We start from the raw sequence: 12,108 nt of genomic DNA, 5'->3' as shown, positions 1-12,108 counted from the left end.
TTCTGCTGTTTGATCTAATTAGCATATTAGCTCTTTACTATATAGGATACTTCCCAAATCAATTTTAACTAAACAAGAAATACATGAATGCATATTCCCAGTCATAATGTAGAGCATTATGGATAGAAAGAATATTCATTAAGACTTAATGTTCATTAAGTCTCTATTGAAATAAACCTCCAAGCTCCATTCTTCTTCAAACGTGAGCAAGATTATCCTATCCATTTGTTGCATGTTTTCCCAGAGTTCTTTGTATGCATTTGCACATTCACATATGAACAAGTAGAAAGTATACAACATGTTTTGCATGTTTTACACTAATGGTAACACCCTTGGTTTTTTTCACTCAACAATCCCCACTGGAGGCTTTTCCACATGACGTGTCTATATGACTCGTAGGGTAGCAGGTATTCTTTTAATCTGCCATCGTATGAGCCGCAGCATTTCTCCTCTGATTGACAGGCTGCTCCCAGGTATTTGACAGGGAAATGATGATGTTATAAACATCATTGTCTATGCCTCCTGTGCACTTGCGAGCGTCTCCAGGGGAGATATGTTATTTATTGTTTTCTAATAGTTTACAGCAGAGGTTGGCAAATGTTCTTCTGTAAAGGGCCAGCTCGTAAATATTACCGGCTCTGCAGGCCAACAGCTCCTGTCACAACCACTCAACTTTTGCACTTGTGTTTTGAAATCAGCCATAAACAATACGTAATGGAATGGGTGTGGCTGTGTCCAAATAAAATTTATTTACAGAAATAGCTAAGGGGAAGGATTTGGCTCACAGGCCATAGATGCTGTACTTTGCTTTAGAGCATACCTTTCAACGAGAACACTGGTGTTTTATGGCTATTTCTAGACACCAAAGTGCCAATGGTTACTAACATTTACTGAACCCCTTAGATGTATCATGCCCATTGCTATCTGTTTTGCCTATATTATCCCGTTTAACCCATGAAGTAGCAGAATCACTGAAGCTCAAGGATATTAAATAATTCTTTAAGGTCACAAAGCTGGTAACTGATGGAGCCAGCCTTGCCATCCAGGCAGCACAACCCAAGAGATCATGTGCTTAAACTACTGCGACACATGCAAGTCACAGATGGCTTGGATAACGGAAATCTGGTGGCTCTGGTGGACCATCTCCCCAGGAACGTGCACATACATTTCGCCTATAATTTCAGGCCGCTCAGAGAGCTCCCAAGTGGCACCCATAAACCTCAGGTTAGGGTTCCTTATAGGACCCAGCGTGCTAGCATCCATCCAGTGCTGACGCACCCCCCTCTGCCAGCCTACCAGCAGTGGGCCACCTACCCTGCCCACAGGGCCTGAGCCACAGTAACTCTTAGCTCCCTCTCTGGTTAGAGACCCTTGCTTTTCTGTCACACTCGGTCCATTAAGTTTGAGAAGTGGCAATAAAACTGGCCTGTGGTTCACCAACTAAAAGATGAAAGGAGGATGGATGGATGAATAAAGGGGTGAGTAGGTGGATGGGAAGGAGGAAGGGCCGGGAAGAAGGGAGGAAAAGGGAAGAAGGGAGGGAGGGAGAGGAAGGAAAGAAGGGAAGGATGAAGTGAGGGAGGAGGGGAGGGTGAGAGAAGGGAAAGAAGAACCCATTGTTAAATGTATATGCCCTTTTTAACAATTTTGTCTTTACTATTGAAAGTATTACAGATGTCTCCCCCCCCCCCCCCCATTTTATTCAACACTTCAAGAGGTAGACTGTCTCCTCACAGAGAACTTCTATATACGCCCTTGGTAAATAGTATTTCCCTATTTCCTCATTGCTTTCACTTCTTAGGGACAGTTTGGGGATGGCCTAAGACTATCAGGGGCAGCCTACCTGGGAGATGCTCATTCTGCAAGGAAAGCAGTTACGGGATACTGTGCCCTTGGCCGCCATGGGCAGTTCTGGCCATAGGGGTCCTTGGGGAAGCAGGCAGGCGAAGCGCAGTGGCACGGGCGCTGTTTGACGTTGGTGTCTTGCAGCTGGCTCCGGAGCCCTCAGAGGTCCCCAGTGCTGGTTCTCCTCTGCCCTTTGTTAGGCCCAAACCCAGATCCCCAGGCACAACTTGGAGAATGAAGTGCATTTTCCACTCCGTCTCTGCCAACTGGAAAGCTAGACCTGCCAAGGCCTGAGCTGTTAAAAATATAAGTGGGGAAACCTCAAGGGGCCTGATGGAGGGGCCATTCAAAATTCGCCTCTTTTCTAACTTTTTTAATATATTTGACAAGCGCTTACTCCCAGTTTGGGGAAAACCTGTCAGAAGAGATGCCCAGAGCAAAGCAAACCTCTGACTCTGGGCAAGCTGCCCGCACCTTCCCGATGGTTATCATGGGGCCCCAGCTTGGTTTTATTTCTTTTGGAGAGCTGGTTCCTCCTCACACACGGAGTTCCATGGCTTAGGGTTCATTTGCAGTCACAAATGACTCCAGGAAGAACTTCCCTTCCCACGGAGCCAAGTGACCAAGTGTCTTTCCTTCTACAAAAAGAATCTCATATATTTTTTTAAATATATATTTTATTGATTTTTTACAGAGAGGAAGGGAGAGAGATAGAGAGATAGAAACGTCAATGAGAGAGAAACATCGACCAGCTGCCTCTTGCACACCCCCTACTGGGGATGTGCCTGCAACCAATGTACATGCCCTTGATGGGAATCGAACCTGGGACCTTTCAGTCCGCAGACCGACGCTCTACCACTGAGCCAAACCAGTTTCAGCAGAACCTCATAATTTTTAATGTGGGGTACCCCTTTCCCAAATCACCCCCACAGTGTACACTCCCCCTACACATGCAACTAGTAACCAAGCACAATCTTAGGCACCTTTTTGGCCTGAATGTGCACCCATTCATAAAGAAGGTTTTCTCTCTCAAGCCCAGAGACATAGGAGACACAATTTTAATGGCATAAACCAGACTATGAAGAGATGCTGATGGGAACAGGGACTCCATCAACCAGTGGATTCTCCACCTATGATTCCACACCTCACACAATTCCAGCTCCTGATATTTTCAGTTCTGATAAGCCAGGCAGGGAGATGTTGCATACAGTGTGGTAGACATGAAACAGCTCAGCAAGCAAACACAGCAGCAAAAGAGGATGAAGCTGACGCATGCGTCAAACGATGTGAGAGCTGCAGTGGGACGGCCACTCTGCTGCACAGGCTCAGTACAATGGGGTAACTGTTCTGGCACAAGAAGCAGGACTCGCATGGTCCCAACCTGTTTGAGTTTTTTTTTTTTTCCCCTCTCATAGGAGCATTTTCTGAGAAGTCAGAGGAATTCTGCTGATTACAACTCCAGCTTGGCCACATTCCAGGGGGTGGGAGGGTTGCACACCTGGGCAGCAGGAGAAGGCCAGAGCACTGAGCTCGGATACCTGCCCTCTCCTAGCAGCCGAAGCTCAGGGCCTTCTCCCAGGAGCCAGTGAAGGTTTCACAAATCGGCTGCCTCTGCTTGACTGACTCTAGGCTGGCTTGAAGACTTAGCAAGCATCTTCTCCCAACATCCTACCCCCATCTCCCAGTCTTTTGCCATCTCACCTTCTGACTACCCTTCCTTGCTTCTGGAATTCTCTGATCAGCATGGAATGTGCCTCTGAGATTACAGTTTGTTTGTACAAAGTAGGTGATTTATTGATGCGGCGGCCCAGAGACAGTGGCCTCCACATAACCTGGCTGGGAGGAATGGCCCAGGGGACTATGGGCCCCGTTCTGTTCTTGTCCTCATGCTTGTATGGGATAGTTAATTTTGTGTCAACCTGACTGGCCATGGGTACCCAGATTCAACATTACTTCTGGGGGTATGTGTTTCCAGATAAGATTAGCATTTGAATCCAGGGGCTCAGTAAAGTGGATTGCGCTCCCCAGCATGGGTGGGTATCATCCAACCTGTTGAGGGCTTGACTAGAACAAAAGGTGTAGGAAGGAGGAATGGGCCTGTTTCTGCCTCACTGATGGAGGTGGGACATCTCGTCTCATCTTGTCCTACCCTGAGGACCTCAGGCCACTAGTCACTGCCATCATTGGTTCCCTGGGTCTCCAGCATGCAGAGGACAGATCATGGGACTCCCCGGCCTCCGTAATCATGTAAGCCGATTCTTTATAATAAAGCATTACCTTTCTTCTCCTGAACCTGTTCTGTTTCTATGGAGAACCTTGACTAAAACTCCTGTATGACTTATTCACCATCTATTCAATCTGTCATTTGTTAGTTCAATCAATTCTTCCTCCCCCCAGGTTTTATCCCTTACCTGTGCACTTACTACCCATTGGGGATACACACATAATAATAATTAGCATGTGCCAAGCACCTACAGTGTACCCTTTACAAGGCTGAATGCTTTCTGAACATTATGCCAGTTTATCCTCCTAAAAACATTTTGGGGAGGTGTGGTTATTAGCCCTGTTTTTCAGACGTAGAAACTGACCCTCTAAGTGGGCACACAGCTAACAAGTGCTGGAGCTGGGGGTGTAAACCCAGGCAGTCTGAATCTACAGTCCATCCTAGCCCTAACCATGACAGTGGCCTGCCACACAACCGTGTCTCAACCTCAGGGCAGTGGGCACAGTGGCCAGGTAGTGTGGGGACTGAGATGTGTATGACAGACACTACTGGAGGGGTAAGTGTTCTGGAGGGGCACCTAGCCCTGCCTGAAGGGAAGGAAGGGAAGGACTCTTGCAAGGAGGAGAGGACATCTAAGGTGAGCCCTGAAGGCAAGTAGGCATTTGCCAGCCAGGAGAGCAAGGTCCAGATGCACTTGCTGGGTTTAGCTGAACAAAGGCTGACTGACCAGGAGTCACATCCCCTTCCTCAGAAAGTAAATGTCTGGGAGATAGCTGGCCTTTGGCCTGGAACATCCTCCTCTGTTTATCTGCACTTAATAATCACACTGTCAAGCTCTCCTCTGGCACTGCGAATGCTCAGATGCGGTGATAACAGAGTAGAGTGCGCTGGCCATAGAAGCAAGGATAGAGCCAGCAGAGGGCGGGATCTAGAACAAAGCAAGAAGAGACCAGGAGGATGCAAATGTGAATTCACCTGGGCCCAATACACAAAGATAAACAACATGGGTGGGACAGGGGGAGAGGGCAGCAAACACTGTGGACTTAACCACGGGGTGCAGTCTTCACAGGATCACATGAGCTTTAAAGGCTCATCCCTTCAAAGTAGGTGATTGATGCCTACTTCACAGGATTGGTACAGGCCCAAAGGAAAGGGTGGCAAGAAAGTGCTTTGAGAGTGAAGACAGGGAGGGTGCTCTGCGGTGTAAGGGAGTCTGGAATATGGGCTATGTTCTTAACTAGGTAGGAGAGTAATGGTATCTCAACACAGGTGTGTGAGGCCCCTTCCAAGGCGGAGGGTGGGGATAATAGGGGAAAAAAGGCCAAAAAAAGTCTCTTGACCTTCCTCATGACCATCTGCCTCTGAGAGTCTATCCCTGAGCTGTGGTGGAGGGTAAGATGGGCCTCTGATCTTCCAGTGCTCCTTGGCTGAGTCCAGGCACCTCCACCTTCTCCAATGGGCCTTGGGCCACCTCAGAGTTGAGGACCAGGCTAACTCAGCAGTGTTCTCCATGTTCCTTGGAGGATGACAAGCTGACACAGGGAAATCCCACTTACGGAGGAAGCCTGCTGGCAAGAACATGCTAGTTGCTGCCTCTCTAAATGCCCTCCTGTTTTTATAAACAAACAGCCCAGTGTGGGAGGCAGAGTAAAAGTTGACAATTGGAGGCCTCATCCTGACTAACTGGTTTTGAATTCTGTTTGTTTGGACAAAGGAAAAGTTGATATTGAGCATTCGGTCTCATCCCAAGTCCCGTGGATGTCTGAGATTATTGTTTTCAATCTGATGGTCTTAGGAAGTAAAGGAAAGCTGGTTGTCGCCTTCCAAGGAGAAAGCCATGAACATGATCAGCAGGGGCAAGGAGACCTGTGATTTGCTGCACAATATTTAGTACAGAAGAACAGCAACAACCTTCCCCAGGTCATTACTGAGCTCTTGCATGGTCCCTCTTCATAGGATAGAACTTGGGCAAAATCATGAGGCAAGTGAAGTTTGTTTTAATGCCCTAGTGCCCCCCACACCTCCTACCATGAAAACCTGCTCTTGGGGAAAGTCCCTGAACTCACATTGAAGTCTGATAGAGATTAAATTCTTATCCCACATATACTATATAGGGATCCAAGCTTTAGCTACTTGAAAGGAAATTTTAGACTTCCATATCTGCCTTGGAGACTCCTTGTCACCTGGCCTTGCCTTCCCTCTCAATCCATTCTCCACAACACAGCTGGAGACATCTTCCTAAAGCAGTAACATAAGTCATTTCTCTGCTAAAAGGAAAAAAAATATATAAAGCCCTCAATGGCCTTGAATCATATTCAAGAAAAATGATCCTGATGATCCTGCCACTCCTTATGTCTCCGGCCTCAACACCTGAGAGCCACCACGTGCCCCAGCTATGGGAAACAGTTCTCTGTCCATTCTGCTCTGCTTAACACAGGGCCTTTCTTTGCCCACGCTATTCTCTCTGCTTAGAGCATCTTTCATCTTCTTCTCCACCTGTCTAAACTTGTATGCAACCTTCAAGACTCAGCTCAATGCTTTTCCACTTTTTAGTGGCTTTCCTTACCATTCTCCCCACTCCAGACTCATAACCCCAAAGAACCTGCCTTTCCTGTGACCTAGCACTTACTACTCAGCACTTGGCTATTCCACTTACACACTCCTTTTCTCCAGTAGACGGTGAGCTCCTTAAACGAAGCAACCCATGTCTTGTTCACCTTGACCTTGCCTCTGACAGTGACTCTTAACTACACGAACAAATCCTGAATTCTGGAGAGCAGCCAACTTTCCCAGTATCCCTCGGAATTTTCCTTCATTGTCTATATAGAACCGGCTCTAAAAGGGAATATATGTGTTGGGGTGCGGGTGAAACTGGGGATCGCATGCCCTGTCTGATGGGAACAGTTAAAATCACCTCCAGATAATTTGAAAATAATGCTGCCAAATCTTCAGACATTTGGATAACTTTAAATATGAAAATATGTAGACAATCATACATATATGTGTGTCTACACATACATACACACTCACACGAAATTTGGCCCACAGGTCATATATTATTATAGTCAGGGTTCTCCAGAGAAACAGAACAAACAGGAGATTATATATAATACTAGAAGCCCAGAACTCGAAATCATAAAGTCCTGCCCACCCGAGCATGTCTCACCCACCCAAATGCACCCACCCGCCCACCCACATCCCCCGAGGATCTCTCAGTCCCACCTACCTGCACCAGTCTTTGGTCATTACAGCGTTAGGGCTGCAGGACTTTTATTATATAGATGTATATTATTATGTGTGTGTAATAATATGCACACACATTTAGACACACAGGTAAACACACACACACACACACACACACACACACACACACACACAGATTTGTTATATATGTAGGCTGGCAAGTCCAAAATCTGCAGAGCTGATGTCCCAGTTCTAGTTCAAAGGCAGGCAGGCTGCAGAGAACCAGGAAGAGTCAATGCCCCAATTGAAATTCCATCAGACAGGAGAGTTCTCTCTACATCAGGAAGGGCCAGCCTTTTTGTTCTATTCAGGCCTTCAACTGATTGGGTGAGGCCCACCCACATTACAGAGAGCAATCTGCTTTCCTCAGTCTACTGTTTTAAATGTTAAGACACCCACACAGAAACACTCAGAAGAATGTTTGGTCAAATATCTGGGCACCCCCCTGGTCAAGTCAAGGTGATAAACATATTTTATCTTTCAAACACTCCCCCTCCCCCCCTTTTTCTTCAAATGGAATCTTCCCCACAACTCTAATATGACAATGACCATGATAATACTAGTAAATGGTAGCAGTAACATTTCTGAGTGATGATTCGTCCAGGCCTTTGTGCAGAGCGTACATACATCGCCTCCCTGACTCTTCATGGCAATCGTGTGAAGCAGGCACTATTATTCTCCTCCCCACTGTACAGCGGTGCTGGGGTGCGGGGGGGAGGAGGGTGAGAGAAGGTGGGATTAAATGTTCAAAGCCACACAGCTGGTAAACAGTGAAGGCTGCATTTGCACCCAAGGCACGGATTTTCCCCAGCCTGACAGGGAAAACAGGCTGACCGAGCCGGCGCTACCTCCGGGGACGGGGAGCACTGAAGGGGGTTGAGGAGCCCTGGCTCAGGTGATCCTCAGAGTCTGTGGGGAAAACCAAGCCAAGGACATGTGATCCTGCGTCCCCGGCACAGGAAAGGTTGGCTCCACCCGGCGCCTTCAGGGAGCAAGTGGCTCTCAGTATCCTGAGTCATCCCTTGGGTCAGCAGCATACGAGGAGAGTGAGCCCCCTTCCACGCTCTGGGCCGTTCGTTTTCCATCGGCAAAACACAGGGATCAAATCACACACCTTCCCCAAGGTCCCCTTGTGGGGACTGCGAGACCAAGGCCTGCCTGCCCCCTTCCTAGGCCCCGCTGGCGGTGGAATCGCCTGCAGCCGGCAGTAAGGGAGCTCTCTGAAAGCATGGCCAGGTGTCCCACTCACTCCCCTCCAGCCAGGGGCAGGCCCACACAGGCCTGGGGCTGGCCACGCTCCCGGAGGCCTCGACTCCCAGCCTTTGTCACTCACCAGCAGCCAGGGCAGCAAGACCCAGGAGGGAGTGAGCATGGCTGGCCCTGCGGCCCGCCCTGCCAGCGGAGGGGACCTGCCACTTGCTGCTGGGAGCCTGGCTTTCCTCAGACCGGTGTGTGAACTGCGGACTCACTCCCTCGCAGGGCTGGCTACAACTTGTCGGGGATCCTGTTACTCCCGAAGCCAGTTCCAAGAACAACACGAGGCCTGATATATTAACCCTGATTAAATTGGCCCACAACATGCTTTTCACTTAATTCACCTATTTTTCTTCTTCTTGCCTCCCCTTCTCAGGGCTCCGCCCCTCCAAGCTCAAGTTGGAAAGAACCCCACATTGGATCTGAAGGCGGGCCCCCTGCCGAGAGGTGCATCCCTGAAGCCCTGTGGGCAAGGAGCCAAGGCCCTGGGATCACCTGTCTTTTGTGCACGTTGGCGTCTAAGCCTGGATGAGGGGGAAACCCACGGAGCGAATGCACGAGAAATAAATCCGCCTGTGCAGCCAGGCCAGGGCCCAGGACACCTACGCTCGCTCCCTCACATTTTCCAGTTTCCTCTGGTACATTTTCCCTGACATCTCTGCACAGGGTACCTCTGCTGAGGTGCTCACCTGTCAAAATGAGAAGGCTTTCAGAACTAACAGCCGATTTCACACAGGGGCCCTGTTTAGTCTGAGGTCAAAGACCCACTGAAGGCGGCGAGGAACTGCGCGTGGACCAATGGGTCCGTGGCCGGCTTTCTGCGTGGGAACTGGGTCCAGGCGGTCCTTCCGCCCTGGGCCACGTGTGGAGCCTCAATGCCTTCTCCTGGTCGTGAGCTTTTGGTGGGTTTCTCTCCTATTTTGGAGGGGGCCTTAAGGAGACCATCTACCCCCTTGTCTGGTCTCCTGGCAACCAGGGTGCCACCTGAGAACCACACAAAGGTATCACAGGGCGGTGGTCAAAAAATCAGCAGCTCCCAGGGGAAGTTCTCAGGCAGAAAAGGAGGAAAACCAGAGTTTTCCAAGGCTGGGCTCGCCCGGCCGCCCGGCAATCCAGTTTGCCCCTCTCCTGGGGGCCCTTCTGGACTGCGGGCGGCGTTTTGAAAGCAACATGCACATTTTAATGTCAGGAGAAGAATTAGTGTCTCAGAACAGCCTCAAATGTGATCACATGTAATTGTTTTATAGGTGCTGGCACAGGTTCAGGGAAAAATGGGTTTTTAATACCAAATCTTTCTATTTCTCTTTGTTTCCCTGTGATTTGTGGGCTCCATGAATGGCAGGTTCCTGGCAGACCCACGATTTCGATTTCCCCTTTGTTTTCTCACGCTCTTGGAGTTCAGGGTTCTCTCTCTCTCTATCTCTCTCTCTCTCTCTCTCTCTCCCTCTCTCTCTCTCTCTCTCTCCCTCTCTCTCACTTTCTCTCTCTCTCTCTCTCTCTCTCTCTCTCTCTCTCTCTCTCTCTCTCTCTCTCACTCACTTTCTTTCCCCCCCATGTATCACCAATGCTGTTTAATAGGGTGGTTTTCTCCCCACCGGAGATACATCGTTTGGATAAACCACACATAAATTTAAGCTCTCTCCAAAGAATCATTAAGGATTCTAATGCACATATATGTAACGTGCTCACACAGACTGAGGACGCTTTTCTTTTTCCTTTAAACTAAGGAACTACCCAATGCATGACTTCCTGCTCCACCTTTATCCCAATGAAAAGCAGTGTTCAGGCACAGGAATGCAGGAGGGCCACGCTCTCCCCCAGCTCCCAAAGGCGCACCAACTGTTACTGAGGCTGAGGACGTCTCTGGCTGGAGGGCAGCCTCAAGAGACACCAGGCTTCTTGAAGGTGAAACTCATCCATCAGGCAATGCCCTCCAAGGTCATTCTTGGATAAACCAACATGTTCCAGGGCGCAGGGAAGTAGGAAGATCAGCATTCACTGATTAGGGTTAGCAGCCTTGGGTTTGTATCAGGATACAGAGGCCACGGAGACTCTTTAAAAACAGATGTGCTTTAGGAAAATCCCATCTGGCTACAGTGTGGTGAGGAGATCAGAGTGACCAAGGCCGGGACTGGTGCAAGAGTATGGAGAGTGATGATGAGGGTGAAGACGAGAGTGAGAAAGGGGAGGGGAGATGGGGGACTCCATGAAGACTTATTTCAAGTGGACTCTTCTTAGCATCACAGGTGCAAAGTGGGTCATTCTTATATGATCACGTGATAGTCATTTCAATATCAACACACATGCAAAATACCATTTAAAAAAGAACCAATGGAATGCAACCATCATCTTGCCCCTGATCCTTTACTGTCTCTGACCTCCTCGTTCTCAGTCCTGAGCTTCCCCCATTCCTCACGCTACTGCATGTGTGCCATCAGCCCCTCGGGCTGCCTGCGGCACGCTCAGGCATTGCAGCACACGCTGACAATTCCCTGGCTTGAGATCTAGGTTATGTCGAAATGACCCTGTGTCCAAACATCACCCATCCGTGTGCTGCATTTCAAAATAAACAAAAGTCCAGTTGGTCCGAAGGTTGTGGGTTATTGTTAAGCTGATTAACAAAATAAACAAAAGTCCTTCAGCTTTTGCAGACAAATCCTCAAAAGAGAAAGCCGAGGAGATGGCCGTTCTCTGTAGAAAGCCGTCTCTGGAATCTCTAGGCAAACCCAGCTTCCCTGGGCATTCCAAGGTCATGAGCATCTCAGAATGAGCCGCAGGAGCAGGTGAGGTGCTGCCAAGAGACTCAGAGGAGGCAGCACCTGTCGCCCTCTCATCCAGGGCTGCCCACCCTGCGCAGGAAACGGCACCCACTGGGTGTCCTTGCAGCCGCTTCAGGCAGGCCACAGTTTGCTTCTAATTAGTGCCCCCTCACGACTGCCCATATGGCTGGCCCTGCTCCTCGCTGCCAGTGAACGCACGGATGAGTCTGCCTGCCTCCCTCTCTCTCTCCCACATGCGACCCTGCAGCTCAGCTCACACGCCTCCCAGCTCAAGCTTCATTCCCAACTCAGAGGTGTTGGGGGTGAACAGGGCAGAACACCAAGCTCCCCTCACACATTACAGGCCCGGATGCACCTGCTGGCTTTTTCTAATCTCCTGGGAGCTGCTCCCTGCATACTTCTCTGGTGCTAGGAGTTGTGACATTGGTCTTTACTTCCAAGTACTTGTAGATATGAGTTTGCATTTCTGAAGGCTTGGGAAAAACGTGTCATTCTAAGCTGTGTGTCTTGAACATAGAAAGAGGATAGGTTGGGTTTCCATGTGGCGAAAGCTTCACCCATCGGTGATGGCCTCAGACAGGTGGGCTGGCAGGGCTCTTCAGGATGATAAATGGAGGCGCTGGCATGTCGGGATTATGCTGAACTCATTATGAGCTGGGCTCGCACTGGACCAAGGGGTCATCCTGGCCCAGGCAGAATGAGGGGTTTGATAGATGGTTTCAAACATCTCTTTCAGTGCTAGCACGCTGGTGCCTGCTGACT

At 49.2% G+C, this 12,108-nt stretch overlaps 1 protein-coding gene across 1 annotated transcript in view; it reads right to left on the bottom strand.

The window, feature by feature from the left end:
- SLIT3 (slit guidance ligand 3) overlaps window positions 1-12,108 on the bottom strand; it is a 493,393-nt gene that overhangs the window by 312,211 nt on the left and 169,074 nt on the right. The gene's annotated exons all lie outside the window — the stretch shown is intronic.

This window comes from Pipistrellus kuhlii, unplaced genomic scaffold (genome assembly GCF_014108245.1).
Source record: "Pipistrellus kuhlii isolate mPipKuh1 unplaced genomic scaffold, mPipKuh1.p scaffold_m20_p_8, whole genome shotgun sequence".
NCBI lineage: Eukaryota > Metazoa > Chordata > Mammalia > Chiroptera > Vespertilionidae > Pipistrellus > Pipistrellus kuhlii.
Note: the sequence above shows the minus strand (reverse complement) of the source record. Positions and strands in the feature narration are given on the sequence as shown.